The sequence below is a fragment of the Lissotriton helveticus genome, chromosome 8 (genome assembly GCF_964261635.1).
Source record: "Lissotriton helveticus chromosome 8, aLisHel1.1, whole genome shotgun sequence".
Classification (NCBI taxonomy): Eukaryota; Metazoa; Chordata; class Amphibia; order Caudata; family Salamandridae; genus Lissotriton; species Lissotriton helveticus.
In genome coordinates, this window is record NC_136069.1 from 1,031,562,312 (window position 1) to 1,031,584,640 (window position 22,329).

At 43.3% G+C, this 22,329-nt stretch overlaps 1 pseudogene across 1 annotated transcript in view; it reads right to left on the minus strand.

Moving 5' to 3' along the window:
- Positions 1 to 21,822, minus strand: part of LOC144773076 (toll-like receptor 8 pseudogene) — a 283,267-nt pseudogene extending 261,445 nt beyond the window's left edge. Inside the window, exon 1 of the transcript XR_013599914.1 lies at positions 21,690 to 21,822. The product of XR_013599914.1 is annotated as a toll-like receptor 8 pseudogene (transcript). The remainder of the gene's footprint in view (positions 1 to 21,689) is intronic.
- Between the last annotated feature and the right edge of the window lie 507 nt (positions 21,823 to 22,329).

Consider the following 22,329-nt stretch of genomic DNA (forward strand, 5'->3'; position numbering starts at 1 on the left):
CAAGAACGGTACAGTTTGCCCTGGGGCGATTTCTTACTGCATGCCGCTCTAGTGTCGGCGATCCAGTTATACTGGAGAGAAGGGTTGTCGGAAACACAGACGTCTTTGACATGTTAGTATGTCGTAATGGCAGCGGGGACAGTGAAGGTGGTAGTGTGTTTGTATAGGCGAATGGTGGAGGAGGGACTGCAACCACTGAGCCAATTGCGAGGGAAGTGGGAGGCAGACCTGGGCATAGACATTCCAGAAACGACTTGGGCTAAAATAGTAGAAGGGGCGTGGAAGAGCACGCAGAATGGTAGATTCCAACTTATCCACTTTTATATAATACACAGGGCGTATTTAACTCCGGAACAAATAAATAAATATTTTAATGTGGATACAGCCCATTGCCCCCTGGTGCCAGTCGAAAGCGGCAGACTTCCATCATATGATGTGGAGCTGCCGGCAGCTTGGAACATACTGGGACGAGGTGGTTGAGGTCTTGTGTGGAGTGACGGATAAGCAGACAGAACACAATATGGGAGTGTTTATACTCCACTGGTTTCCTTATACAGTACGTCAAAGGTCACAAGCACGTTCATCGGCCTAGGGTTGCTGCTGGCTAAAAGATAATTAACGAGGCAGTGGAAATCTAAGAGGGGCCCTAGCATAAAGAGCTGGAGAGCGGAATTGGCATCCTGGGCGGCTAGTGAGAGTGTGGTAAGGTTCCAGCAGGCTAGGAGGGCGAACAACAAAAAAGCAAGGGATACTGCACAGGCATGGGAAGCTTTGGTGGTATCGCTGACGCTGCCAGAACAGGAATCAGATACAGACTCCTTGGAGGTGCAGCGGGAATTCACCTGAGTGCAGGGCTTATAATGGGGCCTAGGTTGACCTTGGTGTTCAAGATGCGGATCTAGAAATGGCCTGAGCTGGGGTAGGTAGGGGAGCTGCATACCCTTGCGCAGTGATGACGATTGAAAAATCTTTGGTTTAGATTAACTGGAGCACACCGTTGGGGGGGTTAGGGGAGGTGAGGGAGGGAGAAGCAAATGACAAAGGGGGTACAATTCTGGGACAGCACAGTAATGAGCAAGGCTATAGAATGCATGGGCAAAGTGATTATTATCTGAAAGCTGGAAGTCCAAGAAGATTACTGGGATAGTAAATATAATGTGCACACAAGTTCAATGGAAGGAAATGTACAATTATAGTCTGTGATGAGAAATGTGCCCCTATTGAAACTGTGTCATAAATATGGGTGTTGTGTTTGTGGTAAAATGCAATAAAAATTATTTTAAAAAAAACAAAAAAAAACGTCATGATTGTAAAGATAAACAAACTTTAATCAGCAATGACCTTCCAAAGACAATAGAACGTAAAATTGATACGAAAGTGAGAAAGACACTTCAAGTTAAAGACTAAGTGCCAGATTCCCAAAGGTAAAGTAAACCAAAAGTCTAACTTAGATCAAAAGACTAACTTTACTATTTTTCGGTATTCATAAGGGTAAAGTTAGACCAAAAGTCTAACTTAAATCAGCAGATCAACAGTCAAACTTTACTACTTTTTGGTATTCACAAAGGTAAAGTTAGACCAAAAGGCTGTCTTAGGCCAAAAGTCTAACTTTACTCATTGCAACTTACCTTTGTGTATACCGAAAAGTAGCAAAGTTAGACTTTGGTCTAATTTTACCTTTGTGAATCAAGCCCTAAAAGCCTGGGACGATTAGAGGCATCTCAGAGAAATCTTGATTAACACAAAGGGAGCCAAAAATGAACATGATTGTAATTTCAGGATAAGCAGCGCAAAAAAGGAAGCATGAAAACATTTGACAAGCACCTTTCTTTATCTGCCAAAAGATACATATTTAGGAAAGTACATGCAAACTCCTGAAGGCACAATTAGCGTGCTGTCACAGTATTGTAAGCAAAATGAAGAACGGAAAACAAAATGAATACAACTCAACAAGGTGAATGAAAGAAGAACCTGTGCTACTGTTTAGAGCACTGTAAATTTTGACTCCAGTAATGGGAAATACCAATGAAAGGCGGTGTTTAAAATGTGGGGTATAGTTTTGTGGAGGAGCTGGCAAGATAACGATATTTAAAGGAGGGATAAAAGCAAGAGAAAGTAGAGAGGATGTTAATGAAGAGACACCAAGAGCCATATTTATGAAAAACTGGTGCAGCAAGTAACCTTGCTGCGCTGTGTCACTGGGAAATGGCAGGAATGTGCCATATTTAAGGCAATATGGTGCATTCCTGTCCATTCCCCTGCGCTGGCACACAATGGGCTACCTAGCACCAACGCAGGCAGCCTTGCGCCATGTACCAGGGTGCCTGCGTTGCAGGCAGGATTGTTTTTGTGCAGGAAAGTGCACATTCCTGCACAAAAACAATCCTGAGAGGCCTGTTCCTCTTTCTATATGTGCTGCAGAATGCAGCACACGTAGAAAGAGGAAACAATGAGGGCAAAGATAGATATTTTTCATTGCTGCACCCCTTCTGCGGAGGCGTATCTTTTTGGCACATTCCCAGGTTTGCTTGTTCCAGTAAATCTGGGAATGCATCAAATTCCATGGATGTTGCGCGAAAACACCAATACAACACCTGTTGAAATGCCTCCCTGGTGCAGGATAATGCAACGCAGCGATTTGTGCTGCTTTACATCGCTCAAGATTTACTAAGCCATTGAGAGCCACACAAGGTGGCCTTACGTAGCTGTGGCTTCATAAATCAATTTTTTCATTTGTGTCGCTCTTGCACCATGCTGTGTGGTGTTAGAGTGATGCAAAGGGGCTCATAAATATGATCTTAATTTTCGGCTTGAGTGTGTATTCTAAGTGGCTTCAAATTTGTATTTTTCCTATCATTACAGTCTAACATATCATGCTTGAAGAGAAGGTTGGACTTGTGGAAGCTTTGAAAATTAATGTAAAATATTTCTGCTCAACATTTTTGACTCCTCATTCTCTTCCACATTGAATGATTAATCAATTTCAATCTCTTGTGATGGGGTCGATTTCATCAGGGGAATGGTATAGGCCTGTGACTAAAACTCTTGTTTCTTAATGCATTTACTATCTGCATTCCCTTATTTGGCTGCCTTGTTAGCTATTTTGCATTACAAAATGTCTGGGGAGGATGTAGTCAGCAGATTAAGGCAAGGATGACAAGTGTATCTTTATGCCTTCATTGCTCAATTCAGTGTGAGGCCAGTGCCTGCCTCAAGGATGCATCTCGCTTGAGTAAACAAAGCAGTGAGCAATGTCACGTGAGTGGACTGAAGAGGGAACTGAGAGGAATCTGCACACAACCACTAGACAAAGCTGACAGTGCCCAATTGAGTAAAGAAAAACACATCTTGCAAAAAGAACCGAAATGGAGACCAAATGCAAGCAAAGAAACAGAAGTAGATATAAAAGAAACAGAAAGCACCAGGCACATTTTAGTAATATAGGCAATTGACTGGAACATGCGGGCATTGCGCAGGCAACAAGACATTAAGAAACAAAAGAAAGTGTAAAAAACAGGAAACATGAACAACATGGAAGTAGATAAGTTGACTAATCAATAAAATGCAATCTTAAGTACACATTTTTTATCCATACTAATATTATAAAGAGAGAGCCCAAACATTTGAGGCGGGTAATCTCAGTAACCACAGCACGAAACACAACACCCAATACAACGTTGGAAAGGGCAGTTGCAGCAGAAGGACATAGGTTATGCAGACGGCCACCATATTTTTTTGCAGAGTTTTATATAGCGCGAACTTGACCCGAACTGAATCAGATTTTTTTTGCTGAGTTTTATATAGCGCGAACTTGACCCGAACTGAATCAGGTATCAGAGCGCTTTACATAGCACCAGTTACGTTACATTAGGACTCACATTCATTTTTGTTAGGCACGGGGAGATTAAGTGATTTGCCCAGAATCACAGGACGTTTGGCGTCGTTACCAAGACTGGAACCCAGATCCCCAAGTTCGAGGTTGAGCGCCTTAGCTGTTAGGCCAACTCCTCTATACATTTAAAAAAGGTAAAAGAACCGTGCCAGCAAAGTAGTTTCTTGTGGGAGTGTCTGCGTTGTGCTGTGGGCGTGGGCTGGGGGCGTGACTAACGCTGGGGGCGTGTGGTACGGCCATCCCATCGTGGGCTGTGGGCATGTGCTGGGGGCGGGACAAACGCTGGGGGGGTGACAAAGACTGGGGGCGTGTGTCTGCCCTTCATGCCATGTGAGTCGTACATACAAGCGCCAATTACGTTGCTGTGCAGCATCAAGGGGCACGCTGGGGGTGTGACACGCTGGGGGCATGAGAAACGCTGGGGGCGTGTGTCCGGCCTTCATGCCATGTGAACGCAATTGTGCCGCATCAAGGAGCACGCTGGGGGCGTGAGAAACGCTGGGGGCTTGTGCTACATTCCGCCCTTCATGCCGTGTGGGTCGTACATTAATCAGAAGATCGACTGCTGTGGCCGTGTGCTGGGGGCGTGATAAACGCGTTCACCTGGAGGCCTGGTAAGTAACGTTACTGCAGCCTCTCCTACGCGCTGTTACTGAACTCTCTCATTCAATGAAATTACAGGCGCCTGTGCCTGCCGGGCTCAGGCGGCGGATCAGTACACTAATTACACGCACCTGACAACATCAACCAGGGCTGCAACAGGGCCTCAAGCGGGGGAACACGCGCCTGCTAACATCAAACAGGCCTGCATCTGGGCCTCAAGCGGGGAAACACGCAAATGAGCGTGTCTGCGGGGACAATTACTGCAGCCTCTCCTACTCGCTGTCACTCAACTCTCTCATTAAACGGATTTACCCGCGGCTGATAACTCTCTCATTCAACGACATTACACGAGCCTGCTAACATCAACCAAGGCTGTAGCCGGGCTCAGGCGGCGGATCACTACACCAATTACACGCGCCTGTTATCATCAACCAGGGCTGCAGCTGGGCCTTCTCCGTCCCTATTCTAATGAAACAAATAATGTTGTCTACCGCGAGATTTTAAAATAAATTGCCCTTGCAAAATACACACATTACACACATTCTATTTCATACCCCGACAACGTCGGAATGAGCTGCTAGTTATTTATATAAACAATCCAATAAAAAGTGTCCGGCAGAGCATCAATATCTTTTAATTGTGCAAAGCAGAGAATTACATGCAAAAAATGTCTACAAGTGCTGCTACAGCAACCACTTCAGCGGAACCAATACATGCAAACATGGACGAAGAAGAAAACATTTCTAGTTTTAGTTTTTGGCAGCCACTGATTTTTAATATGTCAGATTTCCAAACAGATTGGGAAATTTGCGCCAGTCTGAACACAAGACACAAGATGTAAAAAACATAAGATGAGCAGGCACCAGATCTGAAAATTAACTTAATAGGAGATTATTTAATTATGACTTTTACAGCAGAAGATATTCAATCATAAAAGGCCTTGTAAAATGTCTTGAAAGGTTTGATACAGTGAGTAACATAGAGTTTGAGAGGTACATGTTAACACAGCATGTCTAGATCTAAATAAATCAGTGGGTGATTTTGCTATTCGTCTATCAAAGTTTCTCATACTCATGGTGAATTTCCAAATTTTGATAATGAGGAAGCAATAAGGATGAAGATTATTGAAGGATGCCACTTCACTGAATTTCACTCAAAGTTACTTAAGGAACCATTTGATCATCCAACAATTTTCAATGTGGCCTGTGTTCAAGCTAGGGCTTGTGCCCATGCAGTAGTCATGGAAGTGGATCAGCAAGAACTGTAGGGTAAGTTTGTTAAATGTCAGGCAGTGAAGTGAAGACAGAAGTTTAAACAGAAATTGCAAAAAAAAGGAGCACAACTTTGCTACAGATAAGGACTAATAAGTCATCACACTGGCACATGGCCAGCATAATGTTGCCAAAAATGTGCAATAAAACAATCATTGTACAAGTGTACAAAATTCAGAGTTGAAAGCATAACGAAATATGAATTTCATAACTTACTAAACAGTGACTGGAAGTACACAAGAAATAGTAGACAAATAGAAGCAAATGATCAAAAAGTCACAACAGAATGTTCTTTTTTTTTTTTTAAAGCATTTTTATTAAGCATTTCCAAGAAGTTTTTCCACATATTCCTGCATATGATTACAGCACATACCTATTTCACAGGTGATTAAGAACATTATTATACATTTATGTCGAAGAAGAATCATCAGACAGATATATACATAATATATACTACCCATACCTATACAACAATCGAGAGGAACCCAGATAAAAGGCAGAAAAAAAGAAAAAAAAAATTCTTTCTTTCACTGACCTGGGTTTAGCCTACTGTTTTTCCACCTCGTGATAGGTTGCCATATACTATTACCTAATACCTTAGCCCTCCTTCCTTTCCTTTCATAGATTGCTTTTTCTAAATTATATATAGACAGAAGACTTGCAATCCATTCCTGGAATGGGGGGGGAGCCTTATTCAACCAGTTTCTTGCTATGCATATACGATAAACTGCAAGTGAAACAAAAATAAACTCTACTGGCATACCTTCTGCCGAACCAACCACCCCCAGTATAACTAATTCATCAGTGAGTTTAATCCTAAACCTAAGTGATTTATCAAAAAAATCCTCAATGGCCTTTTTCAGGGTAAACAGTTGTGGGCACTGTGAAAACATATGTACAATATCTGCTTCATTTGAGTTACACCGAGGGCATGTTGTACCCGACGTGCCGCCCCACTGTGCTATTCTGGCCGGGGTGTGATAAAGTGAAAATAGTGTCTTAAAGTGCTGTGATTGGAGGGTTGCAGAGCATAGCACTGTTCTGCCCAAATCCAAAGATAACTGGAAAGTTTCTAACCCTGACCCCAATTTTCCTGCCCATTTTTGTGAGTATGTTGCCCTTTCATCTGTTTTATAATCTTTCAGTTCCGCATAGAGTTGTCTGATCGTACACTTATTGGTTAATTCTATATATTCCATAATTTTACAGTATCCCAATCCTGCCGGGCCACCTTGTTTTTGCATTAAAAAACTTCTGGTTTGAAGATATTTATAAAAGCTGTTGTGTTCTAACCCGAATTTCATTTTTAAGGTCCCAAACTGTAGCATATTCCCCTAGCTATCCAACAGATTCCCTATTTTCACTATGCCCTTATTATACCAGTCTCTCATAGTAACATCCCTAAAGATCTCCCTCGGTAGTGAACAATTTGTGTACAGCCGCGTGTAGTTATTAAATCTACCCAAACCAAGTTTTTTTGTCACTCCTTGCCACACCCTGTAGGCTGCCTTCAAGGTCTTAAACCGTGTATGCTTAAAATAAGTGAAATCTGTTGTGTTTAAAAACCCATTCTCAGCCTCCTCACCCAACAGTGTAATATAGACATTAGTTGATCCTGCCTCAGTTTCTCTTGTATGTTCTGTACCTCCCCCGCCTATTAACCCCCGGCAGTACTGCATTACAGCGGCCCAATAGTAGAGCCTGAAGTCCGGCGCCCCCCAACCACCTTTATCTCTGTCTACTGTTAGGTGTCTATAAGCTCTCCTTGTCTTCCCTTTGGCCCAGATGAATTTATTCAAGATCGCTTCCAGCTTATTAAACCATATGTTTTCAAAAAATAATGGAATAGATCTAAACAAATACAAAGCTTTTGGGAATGTTACCATTTTTATTACATTAATTCGGCCCATTAAGGTCAGATGCAAATTATTAATTCTTTCTGTATTAGTTTTTATTTTTGACAGTAGCGGACTCATATTAATTTCGACTAGCCTATCTAAGTCAGTTGTAATCTTAACGCCTAGGTATGTAACTTCAGTAACTACTCTTGTATCCTGAAAGTTCACCCAGTTATTTTGTATAATCTGTGTTTTCCCTTTATTCAGTGAATATCCTGCGATAGTGCCAAAGAGTACAGCTTCTTGTTCGATTTCTACGATAGCCGACCCAGGTTCCGGGGTAACCACCGCCACGTCATCTGCGTAGGCAAGTGTTTTGTACTCATGAGAATGCAATTTAATCGGGAGAATGTTGGAGTTCCCTTCCAATCTTCGCAGAAGAGGGTCAAGGTATAAGGCGAATAACAATGGCGAGGCCGGACAGCCCTGCCTTGTACCGCGTCTTATACGTATACCATCAGTATACCCTCTGTTTATCCTTACTTTGGCTGTGGGTTCTAAATATAGCGCCTTTATAGCCTTTATATATCCTACTCCTAGCCCAAACCACTCCAAGACCTTCCACAAGTACCCCCAGGAGACCCTGTCAAAGGCCTTCTCTGCATCCAAGAAGATGGCCGAGGCAGGGTCTCCTGTGGCGCCTGCAGCGTCCAATATAGTAATCAATTGCCTTGTGTGTTGAGTGGTCCCTTTACCAGGTATAAATCCGTGCTGTGTTGTGACTACCATCCCCTCGATTACCCTACTTAGTCTTAGTGAGAGAGCTTTGGAGTAAATTTTAGCGTCCGCATTCATAAGCGTTATCGGCCTATATGAACCGGGATCCAGGTGTGATTTGTTTTTTTTCAGAATAACAATAATATTTGCTCCGGCCCATGATTTTGGTACATTTTCCCCCCTCTGTGCGTGTCTTAAAATTTGCAGCATACCAATCCCCAGGGTGTCCCAAAAGACTCTATAAAATTCCGCTGGAATTTGATCGGGTCCCGCAGCCTTCCCTGAGGGGAGTTTAGTTACTGCCATATGGATTTCTCCCAGTGTTAGTATAGATTCCAATGTCACCTTGTCCTCCGCACTTAATTCTTTATGGGGGATACCCGTTAGGTAGTTCTCTATCTCATCCTCCACATCTCCCGAATCTTGATCATATAGCTCAGAATAGAACTCCCTGAACACCTCCCTCACGTCTTCTACCTTAGTCACAACATTTCCCCCTTTATCCTTAATTTCTTTAATTTCTCCTGCTGCCAGATCTTGTCTAATACGGACTGCTAACATATGTCCTACCCGCTCATTAAATTCGTAACATTTCTCCTTTTTTACTAAGTAATTACTTGCCGCTTTATTTGCCAGTTTTTCGCTAGTCTCTGCCCTTTTTAGTTCTATTTCTAATAGGATCTCCTCCAGAGGCCCTTGATTAGTGACCGCCTGGATAAGCTGTTGTTCTTGCTCTGTTAAATCCTGTAGCCTATTTGTTAATTCAAGTTTTTCTTTTTTGTTCCTGTGAAGAGTATAGGCCAGTGTTTCCCCTCTTTGAATGTATCCCAGACCACTCCTGCAGAGGCCGTGCCTCTATTTACCTCCCAGAATTGTCTGATCCACCTCTTCATTCTGTTAACATAATCTTCTTCCTTGAGTAGCCCTCTTTCAAAGGTCCAATTATATTCTTTATAGGTAGTATTGCAGTTCTGAGGAATAGTCAGTACCAATGGATTGTGGTCTGAAAAAACCCTGGGCAACTTTTCTATTTTTAAATTTGATACCAAGGGACTAGAGACTAAAAAGTAGTCTAATCTAGCAATAACTTTGTGGGGTGCCGAGTAAAAGGTGCTGCCTGTTCCCGTGGGATTGTGTGCTGACCAAACATCCACCAATGCGTTATTGCCCATTAAATTGATAATAGCTCTTCGTGTTTTCTTCTTTCGGTCTCCCTTCATCCCCCCTCCCGACCTACTCAACCCTGTTAGCCCATTAATATTAAAGTCCCCGCAAAAAATTACTGGCTCTGTCCAAACTGCCAGCTCGACATCAAGTGTTTCGAATAGTTCAGGTTCGTCTTCGTTCGAGCCGTATACAGACACAATTGTGTATCGCCCTCCAGCAGTCTCCCCTTCTACCATCACCCATCTCCCTTCATCGTCCTCCTTCTTTTTCTTCACCACCATAGTCCCTTTTTTTGCGACAATTGCCACTCCTTTTGTTTTTACATCTTGTTGTGTGTGTGCTAATACTTCATACCCTAGCTGCTCCATAAGGTATTTATCCTTTCCTCTCACATGTGTCTCCTGAAGACATATAACATCCAATTTTAATAGTCTACACATAGCTGCAACTTTCTGTCTTTTCCCACCATCATTTAAGCCGCAGATATTAATGGTAGCAACTCTTAACGCCATCTGATCTTAAAAGTTAAGCCCGCAATCATCCTCCTCAAAATATTTATTGTCACCTGTTTATACCTGCATAACTTCTTAGCTTGTGCTGTACATAACCTTACTTCTACACCGCCCCTTTCCCTCCACCCCCCCTCTCCCGCCCCCCTGTCGCCCCCCCTCCCCTTGCTGACCCCCCCCCTGTTACAGGCAAATAGGTCAATCATGACCTATGTGTGGCTACACACTCCTGTAGTGTCGCCTCCTTCTCCTACCCATCCTGCCTGTGTATTCCCATATTCAATATAACTTGAAAAAATGGAGCCTATGCTGGTTCGGAGTCCCTACTTCTCTTGCCTTTCTGATTCTCTGCGATTTCTGCGAGATACTCGCCTGCTTTTACTTCTGAGAAAAACATTCTGACGCGACCCCCTGTAACAACTTTCAGCTTTGAAGGGTACATTAGGTATGCTTCAGAACCCTGGGGTTGAAATGGAGTGATTAGCTGCCTAAGTTTCCATCTTCTTTCTACGGTCGTGTGACAGAAGTCTGGCCTAGTAAAGAATGTGATCCCATCAAATGACTTTTTTTTCTCCGGTCTGGCAGTCTCCATAACTTCCTGTCTGGCCAAAAAGTTTCCAAAGAAAACTAACATTTTCTCTTGTTTTCTTCTGCGTCAGTGGGAATCTGTGCGCTCTCTGGATTTCAAGTTCCCATTGCCATTGTGTCTCCGGGTATGCGCCTTTCAACAGTTTGATCATGAACCCCCTTGGGTCTTTCCCTTCCACTCCTTCTTCTAGACCCAGAAATCTCAGGTTGTTCCTCCGCTGGCGATTCTCAAAATCCTCCAGCTTCCACTGTAGATCCTCGATCACCTTTCCTTGCTCCGCTCTAGAAGTCTGCCAATCTGTGACTTCGTCCTCCAACCTGCCAGTTCTTTCCTCGACCTGTACCACCCTTTCTTCCACCTCTTCATATTTTTTGTTCATTTTCCTGATACTTGCTTGTATTTTTTTAGTATCTTGTCTAGCTCTCCTGCTCTCCAGACGAGCTTCCATGTGCATCTGTTTCAGCATGGCAAACATTCCATCCAGAGTCGCTTGGGGTGGCGCTTCGGTTGTAATTTGAGAGGTATTTGTAGGATGATTGTCAAGGGCATCGCCTAGCTCATGTTCCTGGTATATTTTAGAGGTACTGCCATAGTCCCATAGCAATTTCCTATTCGTACTTGATGCAGCTCTGTCTATGTCTCTGTCTCGTCTTATCATAGTACGTCTTTTTTTTCTCTGTGTTTCTTTACTTCTGTGCTCACTAAAGTGGGACCCTTCTGACTCTGATCCTAGCGAGAGATCTGTGGTACTATCTTCCTCCTCTGAGCCCAGTAACGAGGAATCCGAGCCTTCAGTCACAGAGTAAAAATTTTCCGCCTCGGGGGAGCGTACTCTCCTTCCTTTAGCCCCCTTTGATGCGCGACTTTCTAAACTTTTCATGCTTCCCCAGTTGGATTGTGCTAGGATATTACTGTCCCCAGGCGTGGGTGCAAGGTTTACCTCCATCAGAGCTTCGAGCATTTGAACATTGTTAACATTCATTGCCTCTCCTACCTTCTTCAGCTCTGGTGTTGAGTCTGCGTCCGCCTCTGTCACTGCATCCACGTCTGGCCCTTCGCCTGCTTTCTCGACAGCCTTCTCTCTCAGTACGGCTCTCTCGTGAGGCGTGCACGCCTGGGGCTCCGGTTGCCTGGCAACCGCCGTGCTTGCGTCCTCGCGGCCGGTGAGCTCAGCTTCCGTGTTTGTCTCAGTGCCAGAGACTGCAGCGCTTTCGGAGATCAAGATTGCTGGCTGGATTCTCCCCACAAAAGCCTCCGTGACTGTGGATTGCCGTAAATCTTTGCCTGGGACAGGTACATTGCTCGTGTGCTTCGGAGCTCCGCTGTCCGATTGGTGGCGCCTCTGTTGTTGTTGCTGTCCTTTAGATGCAGGGGTTCCCGCTTGTGACGTTGCCTTGGGCTCAGCTTTTTCTTTAATGGCTTTATCTGACTTCTCTCCTTTCTCTCCTTTCCTAAGCTGTGCCTTTTGAGCGGTAATGCTCGCTGCAGTGGTTCGTTTGCTCAATGCTGTCGTTTTCGGGATAGCTCCTGTGCGCTGTGCCATCCTTTTAAGTGTAATGAAGCCTTGATTGAGCGTTTTCCTCAGTTGCTCTCCAAAATAAAGTCGTAGGGCAATCAGTGTTTTCTTTAGCACCTCAGTACTTTCATCACTGCTGCGTGTCTTCCAGAAAATCAGCATATCTTTCTTGAACTTCCAGCCTCATACTCCATGGATCAGGAGAAGGAGTAAGTGCGACTGCTTTCTACAGCAGCCTAGCGGCCATCTTGCCTCCCATGTCCTCGAGACTATCTTTCCTCCCTAAGTCACAACAGAATTTTCTACTGTAAGGAGTGTGAAAGAACATCTAAATAAGATGCAGGATATGCTAGATGGGGATGGAGCCTCTTAGAAAGAAAAGATGTATAGAAAACTGTGTCATGGCATTACAAGTTGGGCAATAAATTGATCCACTAATTCTCGATAATGGCGCCTCTTTAAATATTTTGTGGGCTGCAGAATATGAATAAATGCTCACAAACACTACACTGTCACTTAAATGTCAATGTTTTACAGTGGGGTGCAAGCCATCCAATGGAAAATCTTGGAAAACGCAAGTAAACATTGGTATATGGAAATATGTCAAGTGAACAAATGCATGTGCTACTGGGGGAAGTAGCTCCTCGTAGCCTGCACCCTGTGTTTTTTAGCAACGTAACACCTCGACTTCTTTGTTTAATGTCAATGGCCTTTCATGTTCCTAACTTGTTCTGAATATGACTTTGGCCAATAATTTTTCATTATGATACATATACCTTGCTTCGCTCATGTTTATCAGCTTATGCAAACAAGCGCCTAATGAAGTGCGAGCCTTATGTTTTAAGCCTCTCTCATTCATATTTCGGTCCCTGAGACCTGAAAGTGCTTAGCCAAAATGTTTACATTTTGCTGAGAAACTGAAGGTTGTCCTCTTCTTTTCTCATGCCCTCAGTCTCAGATACCTGTATACCTGTATGTTCTCTGCGTCTAACCTTATCTCATGTTCCCCACTGAAGAAACTTTTGTAAATATTATAAACCTGTGCTTTGCCTTTGCACAATGAGGATTCACCATCTGAGCTTATCAGGGGCAATTCTGGCTTGCTAGACGTGTGTGTCACATGCTATACATTTTTCTCAAGTTAATAAACTCTTTCACACTTTGATTGGTGTATGAGCATTTTTTTAACATTAGGGACATTTCTAAATGTGTTTTAAAGACTTGGTAAACTAAAAGATAAGCGAATCACACTTCTTATAAATGGGGTTGTGAGACACACAGCTCAAGACACAGATGAGTACCTGTTCACAACTAGAATGTAGAGAATGAGCTGAAATGTATTACAAGACACAATTGAGCCAGTGACAGGACCTAGACCGTGGGTGACTCAAGTTGTTGCTGTGCAGAAAGAAAGGGAATTGCAGCAAAATTAGAATCCGGGTGGACATGAAGAGCCAAATACAGATATTGAGAGAGAAAGACACTTAAGTCCTCCCGTAAATGGCATGATAAGCCCCTTTAATAGAGCATTGATTTTTTTCAAATCTATATTTACCTAAGGGTTACCATCAACTAGAACTGGGTGGATAGTCATGTCATACCGCTACATTCTTTACTCATCAACGCCTATTTAGATACAAGTGACTTAGTATTGGAGTCTATTCTGCTGTACTGCAATTTTTCACAAGACAAGTTGCAAAACCTTTTCCCCTTTATGGAATTTCCTTAACTATATTGATGATGTTTTAGCTTTTCTTAGAAACCAAGGAGGACAAGACCAACTACTGTTTGAACTTCACATGCACTTAAATAGTAATGGATTAACTTGAAATGCTGAAAAATGATAGGTACACAAAAATTAATTTAATTCTTAGGCACATTTTTTCTCTCATTATGGAATGAGACCTGAGCCACAAAATATGTCTTCATTAAAAGTAACAACTAAATCAAAAGATATATCAGACTTATGATCCTTTTTGGGAATGGAAATTTAGTGTTCAAGATATGTTAAAGATTATGCCAAGATAATTGCACCACTTTGTGAGCTGACAGCACCACACGGTATCAGTGTGCATTCAGTATGATATTACTGCATATTTAGAGGACTGTATTAACGTGTGATCATTAAAAAGGTAGAACTAAATCGAGTGTATTGTAAAATGTAGGTGTGTGCTCATATCATTTGAAGACTAATGTAGTGCTTTAACCGAGAATATACCTTAAGTAATGTAGAAATTGTTGCTTCATGTGTAAAATGTTGCTTCAGGATTAACGTGCCTTATTAAAAGTTACACATGTAGGGTTGCCTATTAATGAAACAGCGTAATGTTTTAACATGAGAAAATGTAATGCTTTAGAAATTAAATGAAATAATGCTTTAGAGTGGTTTGAATGTAATGCTTATGATGTAGTATTAGAAGTGCATTTAAACGTGTAAAGGCCTGAGACATGAAGATGCCAGTGGAGGCCTAACTGTATTTTCTTAGCTTGACCACACGCCGTAGATTTGAAATGTATTTTTCCTTGGGAAAGCTCCTTTCTCAGTTGAATTTCGAATTGCAATATTGTGTGTGCGCCAGGTTTCTTTCTCACACGTTTCTGTTGCAGGTGCAAGGACTTTTGCTTTGTTAGGTAGAATAATCCTTTGTTTAGGAGTTAGGATAGTAGAAGCGAGTAAGGAGGGAGTGAATCGGAATGTGAAGATGTTACATTTGGCGGAGAAGGTGCCTGGGACCCAAGGACACAGAAACGGTTTTTGGATGAAGTTGGAACCTGGTGGAAAAATCCAGGCGCAAGCACCTGCCTAAAGGGGTGTGTTTAAGGCGTGTCTACTGTTTTTGAGATTTTGTATTAGGGACAGTGCCCAAGGGTGGAGAGCAGACTTAGTTCAGACTTTGAGCAGGAAGGAGCATCTTAGAAAGAACTCTGTAGCTTAGGCTACTTATCTGAAGAAAGTGTGTGTGCTTCTTAGGAAGCCTTCACTGCTGACACCATTTCTCTTGCCTGGGAGGGGCGCTAAGTAGGGACGTCACCTTAGAGTTAGTGTAGGGACAGACTAACCTTTTCTTTCCTTTGGGTAAATGCAGTAAAGGCTCCAAGCAGGGACTGTCATTGTTTGCCTGATGGTTTTAGAGCTTACTCTAATCTTCATATTGAGTCGCCTGAGACTCTTGCGTAGGATTATGTTTGTATTAGTACCGGTCTATTTCGTAAACCTCTTGCTGAGATGTTTGTATGTTCAGTTATATTTGGCTTTGTAATAAAACCTTTAAGTTTTACTTCATAGTCAGTGGTCCTTTGAAATTGGATTGATTTGGTCATTTACAGGATTTTCGTGAATTATGAATTTGGTAATCTTCCCTTTACACGTCTTAGCAGGCAATAAAGATCCAGTCGACCAAAGATTCTAAAGGATTGGTAAGGTAAAATCTAGATAAGAATCCGGCTGTAACAGTTGGTAGCAACCGAGGATGGTTGTCTCTAGAGTAAGGGGAGATCTAGATTAGAAAAAGAGTTTCCCTAAGGCCCATAGAATTCAGGTGATGATTGTCCAGTGGATTACCGGTGGAAGACAGTGTTTCATGGAAACCGACGGAGAGTACGGTGCGGTGAAAGCAGCAGTTTGTGTGAGAATGAGTATGAACAGGGTTATATGTTGTTAGATTGCGGTGTTTTGTGTTGTGATGTCTTGCGGAGTTGGAATGTCTGTTGTATGAATGGAGATCAGGCTGTGAGCGCGCACAGCCTGGGAAAGTCTTAGGCTCAAGGAGTAGCTTAAGCAGTTAGCGTGTAGCAGACACCCCGAGTAATTGTCGACCATTTTTAAGGGAGTCGTGAGGTAACGTCAACTGCCTGTTTGGACCGAGATAGGGGGAACGAATGTGTGAGTGCGTGAGTAACTGACGCTGGTCGTGGGTTGCTGTATGTGGAACTTGAGCGTATGTAACCTATCAGTTGAGGTGATTGTCCGGTCCTTTCATGGACAGACATGGACAGACAGTTTCCATAGGTGCCCCCCAGGCCCATAACTGTAGGCTGTGGAGACAAGGGGGCCATGCTAAGGGCCCACAAAATAAGTTTCCGACAGCCTTTCTGTGTCAGAAAGGCCGGCACGGAAAGGCTGTCCGTAACCCACATCATAATCCCAATGACGGAGAAGCCATCCTATTGGGATTACGGGCCGATATCGAACTGGTTGATTGGCTCCGTGAGACTGTCGGAAGCCAGCCAGAATGACCAGCCGGTTTCAATTCCAACCGCCTAGATTGTAATTAGGCGGTCGGAATTGAAACCAACAATGTTGGTCGGAAAGCCTACAACCTGCGGTCAGAGGGTTTCCGACCAATATCGTAATCGGCCGCTTAGTGTTTTGTCATCACCATGTAGTATTGCGCTATACTGTGGCCTAATATATCACTAAGTTTCGGACCCTCAATTTTTTTTAAACAACTGCATCTCCCATCAAAAAGTACCCTTTCTACACTATAACCTACATTCCTGCTGTTAGAAATTAGGCTTTCTACTTGGCAGAGGTAGGTTTCTTTGTCCAAGTAGGGACCCTTCTTCCCAGTCAGGGTAAGGAGGATACACTTCTAAAATAACCCATTCTCACCCCCTTGGTAGCTTGGCACAAGCAAACAGGCTTATTTCAGAGGCAGTGTGCAAAGCATGTGTGAACATATACAGTAATACAATGAAAACACTACAAATGGACACCACACCAGTTTATCTAAACCAATTAAGACCGAAACAACAAAAATCCACAATACAGTAATAAAAATATGACTTTTAAAAGGTAGAAAAGAGTTCTGTTCAAAACAAATTGCAGATCGGACAGATGTTACACAAAGTACCTTGGATGCGTCAAGCGCACAAACAAAAACTGTTGCAGGGAAGGTGTTATGTTGGTTCCTTATTCCCAGGAAAGGTGATGCGTCGGTTCCTTACTCCGGTGGAGGTGATGCGTCAGTTCCTTACTGCCATGCCGGGATGGTGATGCGCTGGTTCCTTACTGAAGGGGAGGTGATTTGGCGGTTTCTTACTGTGCGGGGAGGTGATGTGTTGGTTTCCTAATGCGGCCCCTGCATTATTGCAGGTGTGGTGCCCAGATGCGATGCATTCGAATCGGGGATGAGTCGTTTCTCCATAGGGCTGCGGCGATGACACTGTGTTGGTCTCTGCAGCCGCTGGCCCACGATGCACTGGTTCTTGCAGCCGCACAGCAGGGCCTACATCAGAAAAGGTGCGGTGATCTCGAACTTCAGAGATCTTGCACAGGATTCGGCGTGCAGCATTTTCTCGAGCTGCAGGCAGGCGCTATACCGGCTTCTTCGGCGATGCGTCGGAAACAGGTATGGATGCATCGCGCTTCTCAAAGTTGTTTTGCTTTTCCAAGTGGCAGAACAACCTCCAGAGACCCAATACAGCCACATGCACTTCTTGGCAGGTCAGAACTCTCAGCAAGGAAGTTCAGGGGAGCTGGGGGTGAAGTTGTTCTATCCCTAAGACTTCAAACAGGAACCAAGCTCTACTACAAGCCCTTGCAGATCGTCCTCAAGCAGGAGACACAGCACACAGTAAAGTCTTCATCCTCTCCTTGGCAGAAACAGCCACTGCAGGCCGACCCAGAGAGCACACAGCAAGGGGGCAGTACTTCTCCTTCAGTTTTCCCAGCTCTTCTTCTTGGCAGAGGTTCCTCTTGAACTCCAGCAGTAATCTAAAGTTCAGGAGTCTGGGACCCTCTTTTTGTAGCACAAATTCCTTTGTTCTCTGGTGGCAGAGAAACTCTTTGCCCAGCCAAAACCAGTTCTGTGCTTTCCTGGCAGTAGGTGGAGACAAGGTAGACCAGGCCCATTCAGATGTAAAAGAAATCTCCTCTCCCTACTCTTAATGCAGGCCAGATCCATTCAGCTCAGCCCTGATTCACCCTGGAAAGGCAGGAATCACCTATCCCTCCCAAAGTGGCTGTCTGAAAAGAATGCACATCCCCAGCCCCTGTCACTCCAAAGGCAGACAGTCAATACACAAACCTAGCAGAGTCACACTGGATAGCCAAGCAAGAAAATACCTACTTTCTAAAAGTGGTATTTTCAAACACAGAATGTAAAAATCATCCTCACTAAAAGATGCATCTTATATTCTGAGTACAGGTATACTAAACTTTACCTTCCCATTTTGTCCGAAAGGGAACTTATATTTATGAGTTGGTATTAATGAACTCCCATTCTATCCTATGGGACAGATAACATAAAATAGTAAAAAAACAACATTGGCAGTATTTCACTATCATGGCATGCCCGGCACCCCAGGACAGGTTCTACCTTTCACATACACTGCACCCTGCCCACAGGGATACCTTGGGCCTATCTTAGGGGAGACTCACATGTAAGAAAAAGGGATGTTTAGGGCCTGGCAGTTGGGTGCCCTTGCTGGGTCGACAAGGCAGTACTAGGCTGCCCACAGACACCGCAATGGCAGGTCTGAGACTCTGTTACAAAGCAGCTTGTGTGGGTGGCACAATCAGTGCTGCAAGCCCACTAGCAGCATTTGGTTTATAGGCCCTGGGCACAGAGTGCCCTGTACTAGGGACTTAACAGTAAACCAACTAAACCAATCATAGAACGACTAATCCATCATAAGAATTTACAGAGGGAGCACTTGCACTTTGGCACTGAACAGCAGTGGCAAAGTGCTCAAAGCATCTAGACCAGCAAAATGAAGCCCAACACACAGAAAAAATACAGGGGTCAAAGGCAAAAACACAGGGGAAACCCACGCCAAGGCTGCCAGGTCTAACACCTGCCAAATTTCATAAAAATGTCTTCAGCCATTTTGGTGCTACCTCTGTGCAAAAATTCCATGGAAAATACATTGGTGGAAAAGCATGATTTGGGACGACCGTTATTCATTTCCACACCCTTAATTATTCGCCACAAAACTGTGCATCATTAGCCAATGTAGAAAAAGAAATAGGTTGGCAATGTTCTGAGGAGATTCGCCAAATGGTGTCGAAATTGTTACCCAGCAAACATCTGAGGAATTCCGATCTCTGCAAATCCTAACTATAATGAAAGGCAAAAGGAAATCTTTCCACATCCTGGCTCTGATCATTATTGCCTGGTGCTGTCTTCTTTCTTATAAGAACTTGGAATGGTGCCAACTGGATTAAGTGGGAAACACATACATGCAGGGACGTAGTTTACTCAATTAGATTTGGGAGGATGAATCTCAAATTTCCCAACGTAAAAAGCAATGTACTGAGGTGTAAATGAGTATGGTGGACAAGGTTCAGGATGGACTGTTTCTATGAGTATCTGAGTCCTTACTGATTTAGTTAGCTGGGCCTCTGTGGCTGATTTAGAGTTTGCCTGACTGGTACCTCAATGCAGCTGCAATGGAGTACCCTGTTCGACAAACTCAAGGTATGCCCACCTAAATTTGAGTCGGGCAGACTACAAGTTTTACACCAGCGGAGTTAAAACTACTCTGTTGGGGTAAAACTGCCTCCAAAGGCTGATTGAATAGGTGCAGTCAAACGTAAACCATCTGACTGTCCACTCTATTTAGAGAGGACTGTTGGATGGCTATTTTTTTACTGTCAATCACCTGCCGGTGTATCCTGGCGGTAATGGACTGTAAAAAAAAGAAAAGAATAATCACCCCCCAACATTTGAGAAAACTCCAAGGTTGAAGGGGTCATTCGTTTTTTAATTATTTCAAAACCAAATAACTGGTTTGGGACTTGGTTTTTGAAAAATAAAAACTTTGGAAGAGTTTGACGGACTGCTGTCTGGCTTGAAGGAGCCATCCATCAAACTTTTCCTACATTGACATGAACTGCCATGAAGACAGTTCTTGCCAATCTATAGAGATGTCTGCAGGGCCGTCGGACTTCTGTACATTTGGTAGGAGGATTAAACATAGTAAAGTCCTTTGTCACTCTGTCAACCTTTATTCCATCTGCCAAAGCCTAAGTCAGGCCCTCTGTCTAGAGTGGCACAGTGGGTGAAAAACAAAGGCTTGGAATGTTGCCCTGAGTGATTGCCAAGGGTTAGACTACTTGTAATCATGTATCATATGACCTTTCGAGTGTGTGAAGGCCAATAGTATGCCGGAAACCTGGGACTGGAGTAGCTTTCCAAGCCTACTTCTGCCAATGTCCGTGAATTCTAAAAGATAGTAAATTTGCATCCATTCGAAGAGTACTTCTATCGGTGCAGAATTGCAACTTTTTTGGTAAACTAGTCTCTATATATATTTAAGTTTTTCATCCAAAAAATGAACAAGTTAAAATGTCTTAGTGAAATCAGGATGACAAGAAAACCCGAAACAGACATTTTAAAGCTGGCTTATGGCCCCAGACAACTACTAAGCCAAAAATGTGTTTATTTGGCGGTTTCACGCACCAAACACCCCCCTGAAGCTGCACCCCTGCATATATGGCTGCAGCTAGAAGCCATGTTGATGTTTACCAGAACATTAATGCAATCACTTCTAAGACAACATGTTCAAAACACCACTCTTTTACTGAAAACAACCCTATTATGTGGTATATACAAAATATATGCTTACTTATAAAGGTTTTGTTTTTGCCAAACTATCTAATTAATGGGTTATTTTGTACAGCACTCACAGAATCAAGAGAACATTTCAGATCCCTAATGAAAACAAAGCATGGTCAACGATTTATGAAACTCCTGAATCGAAAGCTGCACAGATACCCCATGACTCGCTTTATAAATATAACAATTACATTAAAAAAATGATACATCAGCCATTTTAAGTTAAGATTCATATATAATGGCTGATAGCACACATCTTGGTTACGAAATCTTAGCACACCCCAAGGTGCTGCAAGACATCTGACATTAAAGTAGCACATATGTACTGGTATGGGTTTACTAATAATTTGGAGCACCTGCCTCCCACGAAAGCCTAGACTTATTCAGGTCTTAATTTGCGCAGGTGGTTGTAGGTAGCGGGCGCACGATTCACTTTTTGGGACCGGGCCTTATTGTTCAGAGTCAGAATTTGACTCATAGGAAAAGAGAGAATGACAGAAAGAGACCGGAGGAGAAAGAAAAGGACATAAGCCTAGAGGAGCAGAGATGGAGAAAAAAACTGGAAAAGTGAGACCAAGAGACATTTAGTGTAGGGTGCTGAAAGAAAGAGGCATGCGATATAACCAAGGTTAGGCAGTCTTGGTATTCATCAACCTCTCCTGTGATGCCCAGATACTTATTTTTAATTTTTTTAATTTTAATAAAGCAGCCTATTCCAGTGCCATAGAGCGCAGCAAGAGAACCGCGGTGCCTAAGCCAACAGGGTCAATGGCCACCATGTCCCTAGAAGAAACTGCGAAAAAGGACATGAATTGGGGTGCAATGGGTTCATCACATCTAGCCTGGACCCCAGTACCACCGCAACTGCTGCTTCATTGAAAGACATGCTACTGCATATGCGCACATTCGTCTTTTTAATCATTTTCTTGGGCTGTAACATCATACAGAAAGAACAAAGACACTCACCCGCCAGCAGTCGAGTCAGTACGAATGACCTAAAGTCCTTTAAAGTCTTTAAAGCAGACCCTCATTCGCTGCTGGAGCAAAGAGCAGCGTCAGCGCCAGGCCACAGAGAAAGTAAACAGCTCCTAGCGTGCGGCGCTGCAAAACTAAGCCTCTTTAGAAGGAAGTGGAACTCTGTCTGGCTATGGGTCTCTTTGTGGGAAAACGAGATGGGCGGGTGTGTCCCGGCCTGCCTACTATAAGAAAGGGGAGTGATTTTAATGTATTGTATGAAATTCTATATAGTGAACCGAAAGTGCGTGGCAACGAAAGTCACTTTATTAACTGCCGAAAATCATAGTCAGGGGCTGTAAATGTACTGTAGTGGCAATTACGTTATTTTCAGATTTGAGATGCTCTTTGAAGTGGCTTCAATAAGATTGTTAGCACTGCTCTAGGTGGAAAGAGGACTGCCAGGGCTGAGCCCTAACAAGGAAAACAAGCATTAGTACAATTCATAGGCACCTTTCATGTACTTTACAGCTGCGCCTTGGCAATGCTTGATGCCAGTGCTGTAGCGTCAGTAAGAAAAGTTGCTGTTTAACCACCAGCAAAAATAAAACAACAAAACTCTAAGGGGCATATTTTCAAGAACGTGTGATAA